Below are 12971 nucleotides of genomic sequence, written 5' to 3' on the forward strand. Positions count from 1 at the left end.
ATTTATATTTTTCTGAATATAGAACTGTCTATGTAGTTGATTGAAGTTCTTATGGAAGTAATGCCCTGTGGCTTCAGCAGCTACTTACAGTAGCATCCTAATGTTTCTCTCCACTTCCAATTTGTGTGTATGTCTTCTGTTCCATCCACTAAATCCAGAGCAATACTTTTTTTTTTTTTAACATTTTATTTATTTTTAACTTGGTGGGGGGAGTGTGCATGTGTGGCTCAGGGGGAGCAGAGGGAGGAGGAGACAGAATCCCAAGCAGGCTCCATGCCCAACATGGATCCTGATGTGGGGCTCGATCCCATGACCCTGAGATCAGGACCTTACCCAAAATCAAGAGTCAGATGCTTCATCAACTGAGCCACCCAGGACACCCAGAGCAATGGTTTCAAAATGCATATTTGGTAATGCCTTTGCCCCTGTTTAAAAGCATATTTTCTTTTCCTTATATTTAGAATAATGACCAAATTCATTACCATGGTTAGTTAATGAAATAGCATGGGCTTCCATTCCTGGACCGCCTACCACATACCTCAGTTTCCTTGTCCTTTATGTTCTCTGGCACTCTCTTCCATTCTTTAACCTTCTCATCTTCCTCAGACTTTTATACATGTAGTACCCTTTACCCAGACTGTTTTACCTGTCCTCCTCCCCCTCGCACACATACTCTTCCCTTTGTCTGTTTAACATTTCCTTCTGATTTGAACTCAAACTCACCTCTTCATGGAATCTATCTCATCTTCCCAAACAGGTCAAGTCTTCTGACTCTGTGGTCTCATATACCTTGCACCTTTCAGTTATAGCACTTACCACATGTTAATTTCAATTTATTATTATATATGGGATTGTTTCTTTGAGTGTTTATCTCATTGAGATGGTGATAACATCCATGAGCCAGATGCCATATTTTTTTTTTGGTCCAGTGTGTATTCCTGTTGCCACCTCATTAGCCAGCACACAGTAGATCCTTAGTAGGTACTACTGAATGGATGGCAAAAAAAAAAAAAAAAAACAGCATTTTCACCATTAGTGGTTGGTCAATTACATTAATATTTTTATGAATTGTCATTAACAAGTTTATGGCTACTCTAGTTTATGGTAATGAAAATTTCTACTCTCTAGAACTGCAATACATATATGCCATTCTAAAACTCAGTTGAGGTCCAGAGATAAAGATCCAGGGTATCTTGGAGCTTCTTAGAATTGTCTTTAAGTCCCTCTGGTGTTAATTTTTAAATATTTCATTACTTTCTTTAGGCAAATAAGATATTTTCTACGTGTATTACCAAATAAAGTTTTATTTAATATAAGAATGATAATGATGGTATTTTGTTTTTATTACCAAATTTGGTTTATATAATTATAAATTGACAGTAGCTCTCAACAAGGTTACCACTTACCTTCCAAGTCCTCATTTACCTGTGAAATTCTATCTTAATACTTATCTTTCTTATTATTTTTCTGAAGTTATTGGCATAACTGTTCTTCAAATGCTATCTTCCTTTGATTTTCATGAAATACTTTCTGGCTACAACACTTGATCAAACTTTCCTATATCCTACCCTTGGCACATTAGGGTTTCCTAATTCTTAGTTTGGTGTAGTCTCATTTGTTTATTATTGATTTTGTGGTTTTTGATCCCCTTGCTCTAATTACTGCTACACCAAGTGTGATTTTTGCCCCACACAGAAATATGTTTGTGTTTCTTTCCCCTTATATACAAGTTATTATAAAAAGTCTTACTACTACTTCTTCTGAAATGTCTCTCTAATTCCATAACTACTGTCACTGTTTTTTTCAATCCTTACGTGTTAACGGAACTATAACAACTGAGAGACTAAATGCATAAATTGGCAATGGCCATGCCATGTATAAAAACAACTCTGTCTCACAACCTGCAGCAATCTCCCTAGGAAACCAACCCTCTTATGTACAAAAAATAGCCCAGGAATCCAGCCTACTATAGGTCACATTTTTAGGAAGTCAGAACACAGTCTCTAGTAACAATAAAGGGGCTAAACAATAGCTTCTATAACAATTGGCACCAAATAGGCAGGACTTGGTTAATTGACAGCTCTCCTAATTGTTGTCTCTGCTCTGACTTAGGACCAACCGGAGAAAGCTAAATATGTACCCTAAACCAATCACCCAGGATTCCTTGCTTCCATTTAGAACACCTTCTACTCACCCATGCCAATAGCCTCCAGTAAGGTCATAGCTGAAGCTTCCCTTTTTTCCACTGCCCTCCCATCTGCCTGCCTTTGAGGCTCTGCCTAAGTTCAAGTGACAGTGGCTGATTCCCTGGCTGTGGAAAAGGCCTGAATAAATAGCCATTGCTTGTTCTCATTTGGTTGGTCTTCACTTATTTCTACACAACAAAATCCTGACTAGTCTGCCCACAGTCTGGATACTTCCAATTTTATGCAACAAGTAGAGTGATATTCCAAAACTCAGAACCTGTATTGTCATTGTCTGAATATTTTTCAGTGGCTCCTCGTTGCCTTGGGGATCTAACTAAAATTCTTTTTTTTTTTTTTTTTAAGATTTTATTTATTTATTTGACAGAGAGAGAGACAGCGAGAGAGGGAACACAAGCAGGGGGAGTGGGAGAGGGAGAAGCAGGCTTCCCGCTGAGCCGGAAGCCCGATGTGGGACTCGATCCCAGGACCCTGGGATCATGACCTGAGCCAAAGGCAGATGCTTAACGACTGAGCCACCCAGGCACCCTCGAACTAAAATTCTTAAGCTGAGCTCACAAGGTCCCAGTCTCAACTCTTACCATTCTCTCAAATATAACATCTTGCTGATCTCGTGAAATGCCAAGCACTATTATTCCTCCAATTGTTTTTAACAATCTGGTGTAATTTCTTTTAATGAGTTTTCTACTTTATCCACCTGTTTAACTCCATTTTTATCCTTCTTGACTGGGTTAACTATCTTCTCCTTAAAGAATCTTGTGCTACCTCCAAGACTTATTAGATTTTTTTTCTCTTCTATATTCTGACAGTACCCTACCACTTGCATTGCTCTCCATACTTTCCTGTTTTACCTTCCATTTTCCCTCATTCTTGTTGCCTTGGGATTGTACGTCCTCAGTCATATACTAGTAATATTCCTTGCCTCAGGTTTTGTTTCCTAGAGATCAAGGTCTAAAATAGGGAGGATATAACATTAGCCTGCAGGAAGAGCTGATAATTTAAAGGAATCAAAAATGTGTAACCAATAGTAACAGAAATCTTGTCTTTGTCAACATGGAGATTTTAGCTGCTTTATATTGTTACATATAAATCCAATAGGATGCTAAAGTTAAAATCCTAAGAATTTGTCATGTACTCATTATCCTATGGATAGCCTATGCTAAGAGAGTAAAAAAATCTCAATAGATGTCTGCTAAGAAAAGTAAAGCTACCAATGTGTTTATATTAACTAACCAATTTAGAGGGCTATTTTATTCCAAGTATATTTGGACTGGGTTCAAAGAATAGAAAACCCAGTGATTCCCTGATCTGGTGAGCCATGTTAGTAGCTAGACCAGATCTGAGAATATAAGACATGTGCACATCTCGCTTTCCATTTGCCCTTTCCTGTGTTAGTCCTTGAGAACCCCTGACTTAAAAGCTTTGAGGAAAAGCATGAGCAAAATGTATAATCAAATAGGGAAAAGCAGACATTTGCTGCAATTGATGCCTGACAAAGCCGTAAACTGTACGTGAACATTGGAGACATATGCTTGCCACAGTAGGAGTAAATAGGCCTGCTACTGCAGAGCTCATGAAGGCAGGCATCCTGTGGAGTCTTTTGAAAATTCTCTATAGAAAGGGAGGTGTTTGTTGCATCCAAATATGAGCACTGCTTGATTTTTACTTTTTTTAATAGAAAACCATCATCTCTACAAGAGTAGTATCTCTGTACATGGAGAAATTTCCAGTTCAGCAATCCTAGCTTATGTGACAGGTAGAAAGAATTTAACTGGTGTAGGTATAGGGCTGTGCATGGCTGGCAGGGTCCTCCCTGTTATCAATATGAAGTATAACAAGAGGAAAGAAAAAACAAGTTTCATTGCTAGATGCTAATAAAACTTCAAAATGGGTGGTAAACTTGTGGCTTTTTAAGGCACTGATCCATGGGATTCTAAGCCATTTTTCAAAGTGAAAAAAATCTAAGAGACTCTTCTATACAAAATTTAGAATGATATTCTAATACAATGTTTCTGTTTATAGAACTAGTATGTTTTTAAATATATTTGAAAGAACAATGGAACATTTTTTATTATTTATGTATTTTTACAATTCCTGATAACATGAAATCTAAAGCCCTTATAGGTAGGTGAGAGAAAGTAAGTAGCTGTACAATAGGTATTAAAATGACCAATGAATATCTATATGCCCATTTTGAAAACGACCATTTGCTTAGTCTGTCATAGGTCACAGAAATTGATAGTAAGTTCATAGTTACTTCTCTAACTCAGGTTCTCATGAAGACCTTAATGGGAGGATTTTTAGAATTTGCTCCTGTAAGTCATTTTGTAAGGAACCTAGTATAGGTACTCTATCTGAACACAAAATCTCCAGAAATTAACTGTAAGTCTATGGTTTAAAAAAAATAATAAAACTATTTACATTTTTTTAAAGCAAAAGGCTTTCTAGTTTTCTCAACTATTCTTATTTAATCCTCCAATTAAAAGTGATTTTATAAAAAGAAAAATGTTAATTATAAAAGTATTGTTCTCTTCTAGGTAAAGTCATGTTTAGGGCCAATCACCATGCCAAATTCTTAATTTACATAGTCATATTAAATTCTTACAACAATCTTATGACAAAGGTACATTCTGTTTTACAGATAAGAAAAATGAGATTAATATCCTCGTTATAACAGCTACTGATTAGCAACTGCAAAATCAAGAGGTGCTTGATTCCAGAAACTTGTTTTTTGTATCACCATTATAAAAACCATTTTCCCAGTTCAGGATTTATATACTTTACCTGTTCAAGATGCCAGCAAGGCAGTTACTAAGGATGGGAAAAAGTTCCTTCTCAGGCTAGCAGAGCTCTAATAAATGAAATCTTTTCAAACCTAGAAATCAGACAAGATTTTTGATTGACACATCAAGTCACTCAATTTAAAAAAGAATTATTGGTGATATACTGTGCTTCATCAATTCAACAATATACAGTTTTTCAGCATAACCAAGTATGCTTTATTAAATGCATGGTATTAAAAATTAGAAAAAAATTTGCATCTATTACTAACTTTATTTTTTTTATAAAACTGAAAATAGAAAAGGTGAGTGATTGGCAGACCAATTGTTTAGTCATTTGTTGAGTTACAGAATTTTTTTGTAGGACAGTTATATGCAAAACACTGAACTGAGCATTCTGCTATCCATAAAGAAAACTTACACAATTGACCCTCCAAGATCATATTATTCCTACAGGGCATTTTATTCCAAGTAGAGATACATGGTAAAGAATAATTTGTAATTTGTTTATAGGAGACTATGGTTGAGGACTGTGACTGGAATGATTTAATGAGAAAATCACAGAAATGATCAATGGACAGAGAGGGGCATCAAGACAAACTGTGGCAAGTGAATGACAAGAATAAAATATTTAGCCTGAAAAGTAAAAAATAAAAGGATATTGACTGAAAGTGGCTAGAGAAATTTTTGGCCTACAATTTCTTCTATTTATCAGAAGAAGATACTGTTATATCCAAATTTTGAAGGCAAAAAAATATATATCCCTAGAATTATATGTTCAATTACATTGTCATTTATACGATGAGAACTAAAAATCTTCTCAGAACTAAAAATCTTGCACAGACAGAATCATTTACAAGTACGAGAAACTATTTTGAAAATAAGAGCTTACTGAACTTTTAGAAAATTTATACGAAAGAGATGTAATAAAAGCTTATCTTTATCACTTCAATAATATTTAATTTCACTGTAATCGTGGTAAACCCTACAGTAGAAGATGGTATATAAAGATTCCATTTTTTTCCATAAAGAGCTCAGGAAAAATAATGCAGTAGCAAGAAATACTTTTAATTGGAGGATTAAATAAGAATAGTTACAGAAAACTAGAAAGTCCTTCTCTTTGCTTTAAAAAAAGATACTATATTTTTAAGCATTTTTGGAAGAGATTTCTTAGAAAACAAGTAGTTTTTTTTTTTTTCTCTGCTTGGTGGCAGCCCTTTAGTGTAGACTTAAGATGTGTTATAGGAAGTAATCTAAGTTCTTTGAGGAAAGTTTCTCCCTCCCCCAAAAAAGGCTGAATAACTTTGTAAATTTCACAGAAATTTAATTGTATTTCTCTGTTTTACTAAATAAACTATTTGCCTCCCCCATCTTTTGCCATCCTCCTCCATACTTAGGGGCGTTTCCAGTGATTTGGCAATTTGTTCGTAATAGGGAGAATAATATATAATCAAAACTTGATTTCATGCCTGATTTGATTACAGGGTACTGATTAAACTAATGCTAGTGAATTCTCTTTAATTCAGTAATTAGGAGAGGGGTGTTTTCCTATACATCTTTGAGAGACAATCATCGTAAGACAGACTCCCTGTCCTTAATGATGGGGAGACCTGAATCAGGCATTAACTAATGTATTCATTCTTTTAAATATAAATTTATTAACAGGCTTTTAGGTTTTCCTCAGAAACTGGGACTTCAGGACCCTGGGCAAATGAAAGCAAAGCGATCTCTTTGTCTCTTGAGTTTAATGACATTTATTACTTCAGAGTCTTGACAAGTCCCATTATTACATTTCACTTTTTGAAAAGTGGCAGTATGCAAAGCTTAATACCTGACATAGCATTATATATCTTGTCCAGTAGGTTTACAAGTTAATTCATTAAACCAAATCATTTTCATTAGAACACTGGCTTCATGTGTTACTACCAGCACTAAAATAAATCATTTTATTCTGTCCATTACAGTAAGTGATGCATCTGATACATTTATTAAGTTAAAGTGTTCTCTCAAATTCTCATGTTCAATTATTCTTGTCACCACTCACTATGCTGATGCTTCTCTCAGGAATCATTACCTATAAGGATAAATTCCAACTGTGTTTCCTGATATTTATATTCCTTCACAGTTTGGTCACAGCCTACTGTTCCAGCCTCATCACCTACTATTCTGTACCCAAATCTTCCACAGTAACCAGGCTGCCCTATTCTCAGTCTGAAGGTCTGCTAGGGACCCTGAAGTCTGCATAATACTTCTTCCCCCCAACCAGAGGTTCCACCTCCTCTTTGTTTAGGCAAACTCTACCCTTCCTTTGGGATCAGATCCAACCCCGCCTCTTTCTACTTCTTATCTGTACCTCTCTTTTGCACATTACAATATGTTCTGATGAAAGCCCCTTTGCTGCTATCCTAACTGTGCTGTTGACAGATATTATATGCTCACATCTCAGGTGACTACTCTTTTAACTTACAGTTTGGTTTTTATATTGTATAAGGATATAAACTACTCTGTTACAGTTTTCCCTCATCACCCAACATTTAGCACCAAATGCATTAAGAACAGTGTTCACATTAAAAATGTCTCAGGACTTGCATATCATATTTTGCCTGGAGTCAGAGGAGGGGTAAGGAACTCTTAGTAAATTAACTCTAAGTTTCTGCTTGGCATATTGGTGGTCACTCTTCTCATTTCTTTGAATCTACTGAGGAAATGACATGCCTTAGACCATAGATGTTCCCAGCTACATTTTCTATAATTAGTAATGTTCCTGGGAGAAGTGATATTTATTGAATGTCTAGCATGTATGGGGAATTCAGTAAATCCCCAATCTCCAATTCAACTTTAGCTCTGTGTATGCTATATATTCCTTGAATCTTTTGAACTTCACTTTTTGGATTCACTAAATAGTGCTATTATACTATCACTAGTACAATTTTTTTTTTTTTCAGACACTGTGGTACAAAAGTGTTAAATTAGAAAATATTAACAGGAAGCCACAGTAAACAGCAGAGACTCCACATCTTACTGAATTTAAGATAGCTGAATCTGGTACTCATTGCCTAAGTGTTGGTGGTATGGTGCAAGAAAATTTTAGACGAAAAATAGGTATAACAGTTTTGTTTACTAGCTCTCATTGGCTGATAACATAAGACAGGAATAAAATGTATATTAATAGCTTAAACTAACAGATTGGTACACATATATGTATGAATATATTTACACATATATATTAAACGTTTCAGAGAAAAATAGCATTATAATAAAATAGTTCCCCCAGGATGCTAAAAAATAAGTTATGCTTATATTAAAAATTAAAACCACTAAATATATGAGTAAATATGTTTGGATAATTAGTTCAGTTATATAAAACAGATGATTCACAACTTCAGTGATTTTCATGAATATTTAGTATAATCGTAATAATATTTATTAATTCATTGTAATATTTTAGTATCCAAGGATCCAAACACTCAATCCTGAACTTTAAGTGCCAACAATATTGAGGAAAAGAGATGTGGCATTAAGTAACTATAAAATAATATTGACTCCTAATTTTTTAATGTGTGAATTGTGCTAAGCTACAGTCCCTCTTTAGTCAATCAAACACTAATATAGGTGTTGCTGTGAAGATGTTTAATCACAGATGTGATTAAAATCTACAATTAGTTGACTTTAAGGAAAAGAGATTTTCCCAGATAATCTGAATTGGCCTGATTTAATCATTTGAAATGCCTCAAGAGCAGAGCTGAGTCTTCCCTGATGAAGAAGAAATTGCATCTATGGACAGTAGTTTCAGCCATGGCCAGCAGGGTTCCAGCCTGCCTTTCCTGACCCTGCCTGGTGTATTTGGGACTTTCCTAACCAGCCCCTGTAATCCTTCAAGCTAATTCCCTGCAATAGACCTCTTAATTTATGACTCCTGCTGGTCTGTTTCTATAGCCGAAGCTTGACTGACTGAATCATGCACACTCAGTTTGTGTGCACAAACATGTACGTGTGTAGGTTTATACATATGCAGGTATTCAGATGTATTAATAGAGTGGACATATAATCTATCCCCCGTGCAATAGGTTGACACTATTTTTTTTTTTTTTTTAATGCTGAGGACAAAAGAGTGGCCAGCAATCAGCTAGGTGAAGGGGTGGGGACTGGACAGAGTGTCAGAAGCATGCGAAACACCCTGTGTAATGGCGTAGAGGTCAGTATGAGTAGGCTGCTCTCTAGGAATATGAGATAGATATGGAGCCAAGTGTGCAAGTTGCAGAGGAGCAAAGAGCAGACTGGTACTGCTCAGGTCCCACTGAATTTAGCCTTCCTGAAAAATTTGTATTTTAACTCAGGTTAATGTAATTAAATCCTGAATCTACCCTTCTGGGGTCTGTGACCTTGGTCAAGTCCCTTGGCTTTGGTAGTATCGGAAGTTTATTAGTTTTGCCTTCAGTATTAACTCTCCCTCCAATACTTTAAAAAAAAAAATACCTAAGGAAATGAGCTGTTTTTCTAAAGGCCTGCACATAATAGGTATACCCAGGAAAGCTGGTGGGTTGGTGAGTGTCCAGGGCTCTATAGTAAAGAAGGACAGCATCTCAGGTTTATTATTCAGCCATGACCACAAAAGCCAGCTTAGACCTGTGCCCATCACCTTGTACTGGCAGCTGAGAACACTGTAAAGGCAATAACCAGGATGGAAAATTCCATCTTCCAAGTTCTTGAAAAGCCTATTCCCTGGAGCTCCAGTGAAATGGGAGAATTTTGTTTGTGTGATTCTAGGCAAGAGAAGTATGTTTTTTTCTGGAGGAAGAGGAATAGTTTATGATTAGAAGGGTATTTCTTTAGTTTTTTTGGTTTTTTTTTTTTTTGAGATATAATTGACATATAACAGTTTCAAGTGTACAGATTATTATTTGATATTTATATATATTATAAAATGAACACCACAGTAAGTCTAGTCAATATCTATCACAGTTTTTTTTTCCTTGTGATGAGAACTTTTAAGACCCACTCTCTTAACTTTCAAATATTTGATATAGTATTAACTATAATCACCATACTGTACATCACATCCCTTTGACTTATTTATTTTATAATTGGAAATTTGTACCTTTTGATCCCTTTCACCCATTTTGCCCACCACCTACTTCCCACCCCCCACATTTGGCAGCCACCATTCTGTTCTCTCTCTATGATCTGGGTTTTGTCTTGTTTTGTTTCATTTTTCAGATTCCACATATAAGTGAGATCAAAAGGTATTGGTCTTTATGTATCAGACTCATTTTATTTGGCATAATGCCCTCAAGGTCCATCCATGTTGTCACAAATGGCAAAATTTCCTTCTTTTTATAGCTGAGTAATATTCTATTTTCTTTATCCATTAATCTATTGATGGACACTTCAGATATTTCTATATCTTGGCTACCATACATAATGCTTCAGTGAACATGGGGGTGAAGATAACTTTTCAAGTTAGTGTTTTTTTTTTTTTCTCCCAGTAAATACCCAGAAGTGGAATTTCTGGTTCATATGGTAGTTCTATTTCTCATAATTCTCTGATGTTTTGCATAATTATTATCAGATTAATAAAACTACTGAAAATAGAACATTAGTCTCAGTTTGGATTCTCAAAATAGACAGCACTTTTGGTTACAAGGTCTTAATCTTTTTTTTTAATCTCAATAGTCATTTTTCTTTCTGATCTTTGTGTACTACCCAGTTGTTGCACATAGGTCACTCTGTGTCCTGTCTTAAACTATAATTTTCCATATGGAAGGGGTTCCACATTCAGTTATGACATCTTCCCATAGATCTGTTCTGCTATTGATCTGCTCTCTCAGCATATTCAGCAGTTTATGGGTGTGGTATGTATGTATGTATGTGTGTAGTATTTAATTTTAATTCCATTGTAGTTAACATACAGTGTAATATTCATTTCAGGTGTATAATATAGTGATTCTACAATTCTATATATTAATAAGTGATCATCATGATAAGTATACTCTTAATCTCCTGCATTTGCAAATATCTTCTCCCATTCAATAGGTTGTCTTTTTGTTGTGTTGATTGCTTCCTTTGCCATGCAGAAGCTTTTTATTTTGATGTAGTCTCAATAATTTATTTTTGCTTTTGTATCCCTTCCCTCAGGAGACTTATCTAGAAAAATGTTGCTATAGATGATGTCAGAGAATTTACTGCCTGTGCTATCTTCTAGGAATTTTATGGTTTCAGGTCTCACATTTAGGTCCTTAATCCATTTTAAGTTTATTTTTCCATATGGTGAAAGAAAGTGGTCCAGTTTCATTTGTTTGCATGTAGATATCCAATTTTATCAACACCATTTGTTGGAGAAACTGTCTTTTTCCCACAGCATATTCTTGTCTTCTTTGTCAAAGATTGATTGACCATAGATTTGTGGGTTTATTTCTGAGCTCTCTATTCTGCTCCATTGATCTATGTGTCTGTTTTTGTGCCAGTACCATACTGTTTCAATTACCACAGATTTGTAGTATATCTGCAAATCTGGGAGTATAATACCTCCAGTTTTATTCTTCTTTTCAAGATTGCTTTGACTATTCTAGGCTTTTGTAGTTATATACAAATTTTAGCATTGTTTCTTCTAGCTCTGTGAAAAATGATGTTGGTATTTTGATAGAGATTGCATTAAATATGTAGATTGTTTTAGGTAGTATGGACATTTTAATAATATTTGTTCTTCAATCCATGAGCATGGAATATCATTCCATTTGTTTGTGCTATCTTCAATTTCTTTCATTAATGTTTCATAGTTTTCAGAGTATGAAAAGTCTTTGAGTCTTTCACCTCCTTGGTTACGTTTATTCCTAGGTATTTTATTCTTTTTGTGCAATTGTAAATGGGATTGTTTTCTTAATTTCTCTTCTACTTCATTATTGTATAGAAATGCAACCCATTTTTGTATATTAACTTCTTACTTTGCAACTTTACTGAATTCATATATAAGTTCTGATAGTTTTTTGGTGGAACCTTTAAGGTTTTCCATGTATAGTATCACATTATTTTGCAAATAGTGCAAGTTTTATTTCTTCCTTAACAATTTGAATGCCTTTTATTTATTTTTCTTGTCTGAATGCTGTGTCTAGGACTTCCAGTACTATGTTGGATAGAGGTCATAAAAGTGGACATCCTTGTCCTACTCCTGATCTTAGGGAAAAAGTTCTCAGTTTTTCATCATTGATGTATTAGCTATGGGTTTTTCATTTTGGCCTTTATTATGTTGAGATATGTTCCCTCTAAGCATACTTTGTTGAGGATTATTATCATGTATGGATGTTGTACTTTGTTAAATGCATTTTCTGCATCTATAGAAATGATCATAGTGTTTTTATCCTTTTTCCTATTGATGTTATGTATCAGACTGATTGATTTGTGAATATTGAACCACTCTTGCAACCCAGGAATAAATCCCACTTGATTGTGGTAAATTATTTTTTAATGTATTGTTGGATCCAGTTTGCTAATATTTTGTTGAGGATTTTTGCATCTGTGTTCATCAGAGATATTGGCCTGTAGTTCTCTTTTTTTGGTAGTGTCTTTACCTGGTTTTGGTACCCAGATAATGCTGGCCTTATAAAATGAACTTGGAAGTTTTCCTTCCTCTTCTATTTTTGGAGTACTTTGATAAGAATTGGTATTAATTCCTCTTTAAATGTGTGGTAGAATTCACCTGGGAAGCTTCCTCTTGGATTTTGTTTCTTGGGAGATTTTTTTATTACTGATCCAAATACTGATTACTGGTAATTGGTCTGTTCAAATTTTCTATTTCTTTCTGATTCAGTTTTGAAAGTTTATAGGTTCCTAGGAATTTACCCATTTGTTCTGTGTTGTCCAGTTAGTTGTAATATAATTTTTATAATATTCTTTGGGGGGGGGTTATTTTTATTTTTTTTAATTTTATTTTATTATGTTATGTTAGTCACCATACACTGCATCATTAGTTTTTGATGCAGTGTTCAATGAT

Source organism: Phoca vitulina, unplaced genomic scaffold (assembly GCF_004348235.1).
Source record: "Phoca vitulina isolate PV1807 unplaced genomic scaffold, GSC_HSeal_1.0 scaffold3, whole genome shotgun sequence".
NCBI classification, from domain to species: domain Eukaryota; kingdom Metazoa; phylum Chordata; class Mammalia; order Carnivora; family Phocidae; genus Phoca; species Phoca vitulina.